Below are 12671 nucleotides of genomic sequence, written 5' to 3'. Positions count from 1 at the left end.
CCCTTCTTTTTTTCCTCCCTCCCGGCTTCTTGTATCCAGCTTTTGTTTTGTGTCATATCTCCTTCCATCTGTCAGTTCTGCTTCACCCCTCCTGTCTTTCCCCGGGGTTTCTCCCTTAAGCAGGGAGATTGGGGGGGATGACAATGTTCTGATTTCCACACACGCACACCGCAGAGAGGCAGAGTATTAACACTTTACGTGGTTGCTGATGATGACTCAGACCCTTCACTTGGTGATAAACAGTGCTAGGAGTGGGAGTGAGAGAGAGAGATGGAAAGAGAACAAAGGCAGGGATTTATCACTCGGTGAGTCCTGCATCTCGAATAGGAGGTTAAATATAATGTTTGAAAATGCTCTCATGTTGATTTACCATAGAGTCGGCCGTTTTGGAGCAGTTTTCCAAAAAGCATACAAAAGAGCTTATGCAAACAAATATGGGTTTGTTTGTTTGTTTTTCTTTTTAATGTTTAACGCATCATTCATCAGTTGAATAATGCCATATATATATTTTTAACGCAGTCCACAAATGCCAGAAATATGAGGTAAGCGTACCCATTAAGCCCACCAAAATCTAAATTTCTTTATTTTTCATCCATATTCACACAATGTTTTAGTGAAATGATTTGCTAAATAGTAAGATTTACCTCTCATCTCAGTGCTTATTGATGAGTTGATGTGAATTTCAAAATACACGATTAAGATATTTTAGTAAAAAAGTCAAAAGTCTGGCTGGGCTTAAAGGGTACCATCGGTACCCTTTAAGCCCACTTGTGTTCCTAATAAGCCCACTTCAACATATATTTCATAGAATAATGTTTAATGAAATATAAATATATCAATACATGAAATAACAATGAAAGTGTGCTGTAAACATTCTTTTTCATAAATATGACCATCTGATCAACTGACAAACATGACAAAACAACACAGAACAATGAATCATTTCATCTAATTTTGTTTCATTTCAGGCAAGCGGCTCAGCGAGCGGATTTGATCATCTTAAGTTTTTGTTTGTATACATTTTCCATCTCAGTGTAGTTGCTGAGGTAGAATGGGCCAGCTCCCACTAGGTTTGCCTTGCACAGTATGAACTTTTTTTCCACATCTTCAACCTTCTCCCTTGAAGGGAGATGGTGCGTGTTGTTTGGGCCCCGGTCAAGAAATTTCATGACGCAAGACGTCTCGCCCTCTGGTGGCGTGGACTCATTGAGGACTCGCGCTATATAATATTTCGCAGGCTTGGTAAAAAGCACTGCGTAGTAAGTGTCTGTCTCTATAGTCAACTCGAGATGAGCACTCTGGCATTCATCCTTCTTGTTCTGGTCAGCTCCTTTTGTTTCTTTCCCTTGTTTGTTTGTTGTTGTTGTTGTTTCTTCATTTCCGTTGTATTAAATCTTTCTAATGCTTGTTCGGACGTGAGAGCCTCTCCATATTTCAATGGGTGGTATCATTTAAGCCCACCTGTACAAAAGGCTAATTTATGTCAACACACAACTAAACAAGGCCTTTTATGATGCATATATTTAAATATCAATGTTAAACAAATCATAAAATGGTCACTATTTCTATCTAACAACTTTAACTGTTCTGCTGGAGAAGGATTAGCAACACTAGCGTTTTTTTTGGAGAGGTTAGCTACTTTTGCAAGCTCACAAAACTCATCTTTTCATTAAAAGAGAAAATATATAATTTAAGAAAACACATCGTTTTTTTTTTTTTTCAATCAAAATCAGCACATTTGCCTCTTATTTGACATAATATCAATATACTTACCAAAGATGTAGCTGAAAAGTGTTGAAAATTGGGGATTTCTAACAGGTTGCAAAAGTGCAAAGTTTTTCTGTGTCTTCTCGTCAGTTGTCCTGGGACTGTATACACATGGGCGGGGCTAATTCAACCATACAAAATGTTATTGGTATGGAATAAAAAACACTTCGTAAAGAACAAATTGTTTAATTGAATGAAGTAACTTTTGGCAAAAAAAATGTTTTCCTTTTTTGTAATTTGACCTCAAAGTTGAAAGTGGGCTTAAATGGTACATGGGGTTATTGGGTACGCTCGCCTGATTTCGTATCAGTCTATTAAGGCACAATTAATAATCCAATGTTTATGTAAATCTGTCTGCGATCCTCTGCTTGGATAGATGCTTTGTCATTAGCCGAAAGTGCTGCACCATGCCAAGGCTTGATTTTTAATGTCGGTGCCATTACAGGGGGCAGGAAAAACCCTACAGTCATTTGTCTGTGTTTAATTTAACTTGGGTTTTATTTAGTGCTTTAGCAATAGGCTTCGAGATTTATTTTATTCATAAGAAAGTCAGAGCTGATCAAGACAAGTAAAAACCGCATTGGCATAAAGAAACCTTGAGAAGAACCAGACTCTAAAAGGGAACCCTTCGTTTTCTGCGTGACGCCAATGGTGCAATTAAAAATAATCACTTTTCCACCAATGTATTGAACTACACTGAGTGCAGAATTATTAGGCAAGTGAGTATTTTGACCACAACATCCTTTTAATGCATGTTGTCCCACTCCAAGCTGTTTAGGCTTGAAAGCCTACTACCGATTTAAGTATATCAGGTGCTGTGCATCTGTGTAATGAGAGGGGGTGTGGTCTAATGACATCAACAGCCTATATCAGGTGTGCATAATTATTAGGCAACCTCTTTTCCTCTGGCAAAATGGGTCAGAAGAGAGATCTGACAGACTTTGAAAAGTCTAAAATTGTGAGATGTCTTGCAGACGGATGCAGCACTCTTGAAATTGCGAAGATGTTGAAACGTGATCACCGAACAATCAAGCGTTTCATTGCAAATAGTCAACAGGGTCGAAAGAAGCGTGTGGGGGGAAAAAAGGCGTAAAATAACTGCACATGATCTGCGGAAAATCAAGCGTGAAGCTAACAAGCAGCCATTAGCATCCAGTTCTGCCATATTCCAGAGTTGCAACATTCCTGGAGTGTCAAAGAGTACAAGGTGTGCAATACTGAGGGACATGGCCAAGGTAAGGAAGGCTGAAAAACGACCACCACTGAGTAAGGCACACAAGATAAAACGTCAAGACTGGGCCAAGAAATATCTTAAGACTGATTTTTCTAAGGTGCTGTGGTCTGATGAGATGAGAGCGACTCTTGATGGGCCAGATGGATGGGCCTGTGGCTGGATCGGTAATGGGCACAGAGCTCCACTCCGACTCAGACGCCAGCAAGGTGGAGGTGGAGTACTGCTATGGGCTGGTATCATCAAAGACGAGCTTGTTGGACCTTTTCGAGTTGAGGATGGACTCAAACTCAACTCCCAGACCTACTGCCGGTTCCTGGAAGAAACCTTCTTCAAGCAGTGGTATAGGAAAAAGTCAGCATCTTTCAAGAAGAACATGATTTTCATGCAGGATAACGCTCCATCTCATGCGTCCAAATACTCCACTGCGTGGCTAGCCAGTAAAGGTCTGAAAGGTGAAAAAAATAATGACATGGCCCCCTTGTTCACCTGACCTAAACCCCATAGAGAACCTGTGGTCCATTATAAAACGTGAGGTCTACAAAGAGGGGAAAACAGTACACCTCTCTGAACAGCGTCTGGGAGGCCGTGGTTGCTGCTGCACACAATGTTGGTCGTGAACAGATAAAGAAATGGACAGAATCTATGGATGGAAGGCTTTTGAGTGTCCTCATGAAGAAGGGTGGCTATATTGGTCACTGATTTTGTTTTGTGTTTGAATGTCAGATATGTTTATTTGCAAATCTGGAGTTGTCATATCAGTGTACCTGGTGAAAATAAATAAGTGAAATGGCTACATATTTGGTTTTTATTAAGTTGCCTAATAATTCTGCACAGTGAAAGTTACCTGAACACATACATATTCTCCTAAAATGGCCAAAACTAAAAACACCCCACTCTAACTTCCATACATATTCAGCTTTGATATTTGAGTCTTTTTGTTTGATTGAGAACATAGTTGTTGTTCAATAATAAAACTAATCCTCAAAAATACAACTTACCTAATAATTCTGCACTCCGTGTATAAGGTTTATCGATAGGATGTTCAGTATGAGCAGATTATGAATGGAATGAAGACAGGACGGTCTTTATAATTTCAGCAGCAGCAGGTCTTGGGTACAAATCCCACTGAGGCAAGGATGAGATTTAGACTGTTTCTAGGAAAGGTAAATCTTTAGGGTATTTAATGATTCTACACCCAAAAATCAATGGGTGGTGTGATGCGTCAGCCCGTCCCCTTTAAAATTAAGAAGGGCACTCGGAGTTCAGACCTTCCCCAAGAACAGTAGTCAACTTTTCTGTGATATGATGTGCAAGTCTCCATCCATGATCACTCTATACGTTTGGATACACTTCCTTAACTATCAGAATGATGTTCCTACATGTGTATCCTGAAGGAGTACTGGTATCTGTGAATGGGTTGTGATATGGAGTCATTGTATTTCTGCATTGGCTATGTTTTTTGTTACTGTTGAACTCTTCTGCCATCTACTGGATTTTAAGATGTATGGCATTGTTGAGCACAGACTTCTACAAAGGCCAAATATTCCGTCTTGCACCTCGGGTGAAAGAGAAAATAAATTTGCAGTTCCGCACTGTGACTCGTATCCGCTCCGAAAGTTAAAGGATATGGGACATGGATTTTTTTTCTGGGTATAATTATATATAAAGGACATAAGAAATGCCATCTAAATCACTGCAGGGCGTCAAAAATGTGAAAATCATCACATTATTCAACTTTTTTATACATCAGCGTAAAACAAGGATTCGTTAATGAGCTAGGTGGTCACGTGACCCGTGACGTAACAAAAACTTTCCAAGGAGCCAGCGCTTGGGTATCTAATGTAAACAGGTTACCGAAATGGACACCATCGACAGTGATATTCCCGATGTTTCACAGAGATGTGAAGTTAGACCCTATCAATTCGAACCGATAGCTGGAAATTCACATGAACATGGATCTTGTCTTTACTCTGACGGGTCAGATGATTCTGAGAGTGAGAGTTCATTCAGTCCCCATGAAACTGAAAGCGGTCGGCTGGATAACACTTCCTGGTAAGTTAAAAACAATTCTGCTCAAAGGCTAATGATCTGTTGAAAGAAGGATTATTTTTGTATCATACATTTAAAGCTCATCATAGATCTAGCTAAAGTCCGTTGCAAGCTTTTTTTTTTCTGATATTTTTCGAGATACAATGCTTCCAAAGTCCATTTACAGAAGTAAAAGCAAAACAGTAAACGATAGAGAATAAAATTACATAAAATAAATGGGGAAGAAAAATAATAAGAATTAAACAATAGTAGAAATAAAATATAGAATAATAAAATGAAATAAAAGTTAAAAAAAAACTCTTCTACAACTTCACCACAACTCTTCGATTCGGTACGTAAACAAAGACAGATATAAGAGTAAATGAGTCGGAATTATGATCAATAATTGATACACCCAAAATTATAATACTAATCCTTACCTCGGCTTTCAGACGCTTAGCGAATGCATCTCGTGGTGGCTGTAGCACTTCTGGTTTCACTCCGCCGTCTTGTTCCTGAATTGGGACGTTGGGAACGGCTCCATCTTTAAGTAGCCTCTTAAATTTGGCTTGGCAATTAATTTCGTTCAGTACCTGAGTATTAATGTTGAAAGAATCCTATGTGAAATGGTCCGAACACAGTTTGTGGGAAACAGTAGGTGCGAAGTTTTTTCTACGGCAGTAGTGAGCCCACACTTTCCTCAGTTTCGGGTCCTTGGGGAATGCAAAAATACTTACTCCAGGGCATTTCCCATTGGAATTATTGCAACCATAAGCAGCACAAGACACCATGATGACACCAATGTACGTTAAAGACTATAAAAACAATTTTCTTGTCATCCTCTTCTCCATTCATCTACCCGCTTGTGCTGTGCCCGAAAGTTTTCATGACGTATGATCACGTGACAGCGGCTCTTCCGGTTGTAGAAAATGCATATCGGAAGTCGAGCAGAAATGCCATATAATCATCACGAATATAACGATTTTGCTGAATTTAATAGATGATTTTGTATTTGTTGATGCAATTAATTCATATTTTTAATGGAAAGAAACTGATATAGCGTGCATTTATGTTTCATGTCCCATATCCTTTAACGGGGGGTTCTTTGGCCCATGGTACACCCTTCCACCAAGTTTCATTGAAATTAGATTGATAGGTTTTATGCGGGGCGGTACGGTGGTGTAGTGGTTAGCGCTGTCGCCTCACAGCAAGAAGGTCCGGGCTCGAGCTCCGTGGCCGGCGAGGGCCTTTCTGTGCGGAGTTTGCATGTTCTCCCCGTGTCCGCGTGGGTTTCCTCCGGGTGCTCCGGTTTCCCCCCACAGTCCAAAGACATGCAGGTTAGGTTAACTGGTGACTCTAAATTGACCGTAGGTGTGAATGTGAGTGTGAATGGTTGTCTGTGTCTATGTGTCAGCCCTGTGATGACCTGGCGACTTGTCCAGGGTGTACCCCGCCTTTCACCCGTAGTCAGCTGGGATAGGCTCCAGCTTGCCTGCGACCCTGTAGAAGGATAAAGCGGCTAGAGATAATGAGATGAGATGAGGTTTTATGCGATCTGGCTTACCAACAAACCACACCTAATAATTAAGGTTCTGTCATATTTACATCGTGTCTAGTAGTGCTGCAGGGTTACTACAGATTTTTATCTACAGCAGATTTTTTTTTTTTTTTTTGAGTTCACACCCCCATGCTGAAGGAATACCTTTTAACATCAAAAATAAAACATTTCAGTGTGTTTAAATCTATATAGCAAAATGTTTTTTTTTTTGTTTTTTTTTTCTGAACATTTGGTTAGTGGTTTGTAGAACTGATCAATGTTGGGATCCAAAATGTGTCATTAATCAATTGTCTCTGTTGTACAGGTTTGTTATTTGTCCCATCCTTGGTTTTGGATTCCCAGCCATGAAAACATGCCACAGTTGCTGACACATTTCACCATGGACTATGAACCCAAACGGAAACGATGGCAGGAAGTGTGGATATATGACACTTTTCGAGGTCTTTCCCTGGAAAGGACTGGCTGATTTGGGGAAGCTGTATAACTCCTGGGTTCCCCCCCCTCTTTCCTGGTTACATATTTTCTCTTGCTCTCAGTCTCTCTCTTTGATTCAGGCTTTCTTAGATTCATTCGGTTGAACTCTTAGCACTTTTTGCCACAGATCACCACCAAAAGGTTTATGTGGCCGGATTCGCCGCCCCCCCCCTCACCTTTCTCCTCATGCTGGGCTCTTGTTGCCCATCAAATCTGACCTCAGTGTTTAGTTCTTTTGGGTGATCTTTTAATTTTACAGTAATTAACTGCAGTTTAAGGTGCACATGGCGTTTAGTTAAAACAACGTCATAAAGGACTAAAGATACCGGTTATTATATAGAAGCCATGGTGAGAATGCTGAAGATAATTATACCCATATGAATAAAAAACTGCATGCTGTGAAGAGCTTTGGGGGGGGAAAGGGGTATGATCTGTACAGGCAAATGTATTGACGCCTGCTTAGTGCAGGATGGTTTTGGTTAATTTTGTTTTGTTTTACATTAGGCGTTTTTTTTTTTTTTCAATAAATATTTTTTAATTATTATTTATATAAAACACCTCCCAACCAAACCAAATCATCTGGTCATGTGTATTTTGTTTTGCTTTTTATGGACTTGACAGAAGAGAGGATTCAAGTAGGTTATGAAATGGTCCTAGCTAAGAGCTAAGGCTAATTAGCATGCCGTGTTCAAGCTCAGAGTTAATGTGCAAGGTGTTATTTGGGGAAACGTTTATTCCGGAGGCGCAGGCAGCCTCGTTCTCTCCTGCAGCTCTCCATTTTTAGACCCTGTTTTGTACTTGCTGATGCTTTTAGGAGCCGACATACTTGCTGTTCTGAGCATTATATAAAATCTCCCTGTTCGTGCCTATAGACCATGGTGACTCACTTCCATTTTGATCCACTTGCACTCGGTGAATATTGCGGGTGTGAGGAACTTGATGTTTTTTGCAGAATAAGGGCACACATCTCTAGGATGTCCTAGCTGAATTTTCATTGTAGGAATTGAGATGCCCTTTTTAAGTGTAATCCAATCCACTGAACTGCCATTTCCTCACAATACCTAGACAGCTGTATATGTAAAAATGCATCGATATCAATCAATACTCCCCCCCCCCCCCCCCCCCCCAATCTCCTAAACACTAAGCATTTACTTGCAAGTATTGAGCTCACGCAAACAGGGGGTTGTTACCGGATGGACTGCATTATGGATATATAACCAGGAAAGTACTTAACGGGTTGACCCGAGCACTCAAAAATACTCTATCGACGTATGGAATAAAGTGGTCATAGTTCAGGGTCTTTAAACGAGGCTTCTGAAGCAGATCTTCTTGCAGCTTGTTGTGACCAAGCACATACGTTTACAGTATGTAGATTATTTACTTTAAGGAAGCTCGTAGAGAAAAGTGTTTATACAGACTTTTATAGACTTGCTCTCTCTCTAGTTTGTTTGTTTATAATGAAAATATGATTGGACAGAGAAGTTGGCATTTATTTTCTACTTCAAGTTTAAAACCAGGGTCTCACCTGTTCAGAGTCAGAAGTCATAACATGATGACACCAGCATAAAGCAAACCCAGGAACAGTCCACCGTACTTCCATAATGAAATATGCTCTTATCTGAATTGAGACGAGCTGCTCCGTACCTCTCCGAGCTTTGCGCGACCTCCCAGTCAGTCAGACGCAGTCAGACGCGTTGTCACTCCTGTTAGCAATGTAGCTAGGCTCAGCATGGCCAATGGTATTTTTTGGGGCTGTAGTTAGATGCGACCAAACTCTTCCACGTTTTTCCTGTTTACATAGGTTTATATGACCAGTGATATGAAACAAGTTCAGTTACACAAATTGAAACGTAGCGATTTTCTATGCTATGGAAAGTCCGCACTATAATGACAGGCGTACTAACACCTTCTGCGCGCTTCGGCAGCGCATTGATACGGAGCTCAGATATCAATGTGCTGCCGAAGCGCGCAGAAGGTGTTAGTACGCCTGTCATTATAGTGTGGACTTTCCATAGCATAGAAAATTGCCACGTTTCAATTTGTGTAACTGAACTTGTTTCATATCACTGGTCATATAAACCTATGTAAACAGGAAAACTGCGGAAGAGTTTGGTCGCATCTAACTACAGCCCCAAAAAATACCATTGGCCATGCTGAGCCTAGCTACATTGCTAACAGGAATGACAGCGCGTCTGACTGACTGGGAGGTCGCGCAAAGCTCGGAGAGGTACGGAGCAGCTCGTCTCAATTCAGATAAGAGCATATTTCATTATGGAAGCACGGTGGACTGTTCCTTTAAAGAATGTATCATTCATGGTTAAGTATTAAAGCAACTCGCATCATCGCCGTTCAGTCATGTTGGTTGCTTCTCTGGGCTTTTTATGAGGAAGGAATTTTATACTGATGTTAGTTGAATACCCCTGTATCAGACCATAATACTGTTTTCAGTATTTTAGAACCTGGTAGAATTCTATCCAGGTGTACATATTCAACATGCTAAGTTGTTTACTAAATGTCAAATAAACTGAAATGGTAAGTATTCCATCCTGACCTTCCTGTTCGGACCAGGTTAAACAGAAGTGGAAGTAATGACACAACACTGGTCCAGGTTTTTTTTTTTTTTTTTTTAAACTAACCAGTGTTTCCCCTAAGTTTACTGGTTTGGGGGGTTTGCTGAATGAGGATGGTCACCTGCAGGACCCCTCCCCGCGGCTCCTATTACAGAGCATTTGGACCTGAACAAACAGTTAACGGAGTCATATTTAAGTCTTCACATTTATTTTGGAACAATAATGAGAACAATTTTTACAACAGAACTGCACTCCTGGTTTTTCTTTCCCTCAGACCTTAAAGTGCATATCACAGGTAAATTCAGGAGCAAGATCAATGTAATTCTCCTATTTTATATTAAACTTTGGTCAAATATCTGTCACATTTTACGCAATTTTTTTTACCTTGCGCAATACCAGAGAAATTCAGTTGAAATCAAGCCATTTGAGGCGAATTGGTCCGCCTCTGAAAAAAATTGTCATTTGGATTTCCCGGCAAATGTTGATTTTCGTGACGTCGCGTGCGGGACGCCTCCTTCTGAATCCTACATCAGCGCTGGTTTGTTTGAGAAAACGACCTGGTGGTTTTCTGCAAATTTCTTCAACATTATCGCGTAATTATTAAAATGGTTAACAGATGTATCGTAGGAAGGTGTAGCAACACCAATCTTGATGGGATTAGTACTCGTCATTTCCCAAAAGTCTGGACGGTGAGAGAGAAATGGGAGCGCTTCGTGCGAGGCACACCCGGAAGCCGAGGACCAAAGCAGAGCCGAGAAAAAGACCAAGAAAATCGGCGTTTCACAAGTTGACTGTTGCCAGGGTAAGAAATAAGAGACACTATACTCTAAATTAGGTGTTCCTGTGTTTGTGTGGTACACGGATAATGTTATTTATTGACACACACGAAAGTAAACACTTACTGTGCACTGAAACCGTGCAAAGCTCTCGCAGCCTGCTGGCGCTTCCGCAAGTGACGTCATGAATCTGGCTCCAGACTCCCTTGGGATTTTTCCAGATGTGTGTTTTGTTTTGTTTTTTTTCTGCTGTAGACAGATGGCCTTGTGCAAAATTACCCTTCTGGATGAGTGTGTAAAGGGACATACTTTCATTAAAAAAAAAAATTGGTCCAGGATATGCACTTTAAAATGTGTGGGTGGGTGGGTGGGGTCAGGGTCCTGTCCTTCCCCAATATAATGGTGGGGAAATGCTGCTAACAATCAAACCCTACACATACACACAACTCATTGAGAGCATTTAGGCTTCAGTCGCTACAGTCTTAAAGAAATCCATTTGAACAAATGAAGGATCAATGCATGACCATTTATTCTGATCAAAGGAAAAGGGGACTTGAATGCTTTCAATAGCGTGAAACTACAGAGAACACCAATAATCATGATTTTCCTTTCTTCTCACATGCAGAACTGCACAGGAGTGCAGCAGTGGGTTCAGTCATCCATGTACATGAAGACCAGCTGCTATTCTAACATGTCTTCAAGCTCCTACATGGGGTTCAGGTCAGAATTTACACACATTGGATATTCGTTCCATTTAAGGAGGGGGAAATGTTTGATACGACACATGGTGTATTGCTTCAGATGTCTACCTGGTAGTTTGTTAGAAGAGTTAGCCTACAATAAGCGATTGTCAACGAACATCAAATGCTTCAATAAAAAGAAAACTGAAAAGCCGTGCCGGGTGAATGAAACTTGGAAAGGACTACTGTTCCCTCAACAGATGGAGGGTTAAAGTTGGTGTCATTTGCTCTTGAGTGCCTGCTGCTGTTTACCATCGTAATGATCTCATCACTTAACCTTTTGAAGGGGTGAGTCCATGATTAGGGTGTCATATTTGTGTATCACTTGTATTGTTTACAACTTTTGTATATGTAAAGGTTAAATAAATTTTAAAGGGGTACCAAATATAATATATACAGTTGCTGATGTGACAAAGTAACGTATTCTTCAGTATTCTATCAAATTTATATACTAGAAAACAACGAAATATCTTGGTAATTGTAAATATAATAGTCGGTACGCTAAACGGCACAAGAGTCGCCATTTTTAAAAGACCGTGACGTCAGCCCTACCCACTGCACTAGGAGAGAAGCGTGTAATCATGGCGTCGGACGCATCAAGTGAAAGCGACAGCTCTGTCGAATCATACGAAGAGATCCCGCAAAAGACACGTCTGGAGGATCGTTATGCTTTCCATCGGTCCTGTTATTACACCCGAAAGCAACACACTGTGGCATTGTGTAGCCGATCACTTACAATTCATCCTACTTTCCGATTCACACGTGCTAGTCCCAACCTCAATGAGCCAACACAACTGGGCACATACATACGTCATGAGTGTTACGCAGAGAAAATGAACGTGCATTCTGATTGGATAAAATTAATATCATGGCGGGCTGTTCAAACTGCGGAAATAGTTTGCTCGAGCTACTTTCAAAACACTGTAACTTTCCAACCTTAGAACAAAAAACTTTTGTAAGTCTTGAATAAGGTTCGTTAATGTGTGTTTTATTGTTATATTTACTCTATATATTGCCCTCTGTTCCCCTTTAAACACCGTTAAAGTGCACATTGACCCATGTGCATTTTCCGGATAAAAATTTTATTTATTTATTTATTTATTTATTTATTTTGTCGGCCCAAGTCCACTATAACTACACCTTGTCTTGAAAATATAACTAAAATGCTTTTAAAAATAAAAAATTCCCCTTCTTGCAAGGTCTGAATCCATTCAACAGATCATGCTTGAAACAATTTATGAAAATTTTAAATAACATTTTAGTTGTGTCCAACAATATTCACCTCCTGTGATTTTTCTATTTTTGGAATGTTTCACAAAACATGTTCAACAGAAAGTTACGTCATTCAATTTTCCTTATGATTTTGTGGAAAAGAAAAGTCTGTGGATTATTCATATATTTATGTTTATTTGATGGAGTCATTTCTTTAAAAAAAAACAACAACCCTGATACCCAAATTATTGGTTGGATTTTTTATTTATTATTTTTTTTTTTTACAAAAATATTTAAAGTAAATATAACTTG

At 40.0% G+C, this 12671-nt stretch overlaps 1 protein-coding gene across 1 annotated transcript in view; it reads left to right on the top strand.

The window, feature by feature from the left end:
- Positions 1 to 7636, top strand: part of stk11 (serine/threonine kinase 11) — a 63925-nt gene extending 56289 nt beyond the window's left edge. The window contains exon 11 of the mRNA XM_060906345.1: positions 6892 to 7636. The gene's annotated coding sequence lies outside the window, so the exon portion shown is untranslated. The remainder of the gene's footprint in view (positions 1 to 6891) is intronic.
- The last annotated feature ends 5035 nt before the right edge of the window (positions 7637 to 12671 follow it).

This window comes from Neoarius graeffei, chromosome 23, assembly GCF_027579695.1.
Source record: "Neoarius graeffei isolate fNeoGra1 chromosome 23, fNeoGra1.pri, whole genome shotgun sequence".
Classification (NCBI taxonomy): domain Eukaryota; kingdom Metazoa; phylum Chordata; class Actinopteri; order Siluriformes; family Ariidae; genus Neoarius; species Neoarius graeffei.
This window is presented reverse-complemented; position numbering and strand designations above follow the sequence as displayed.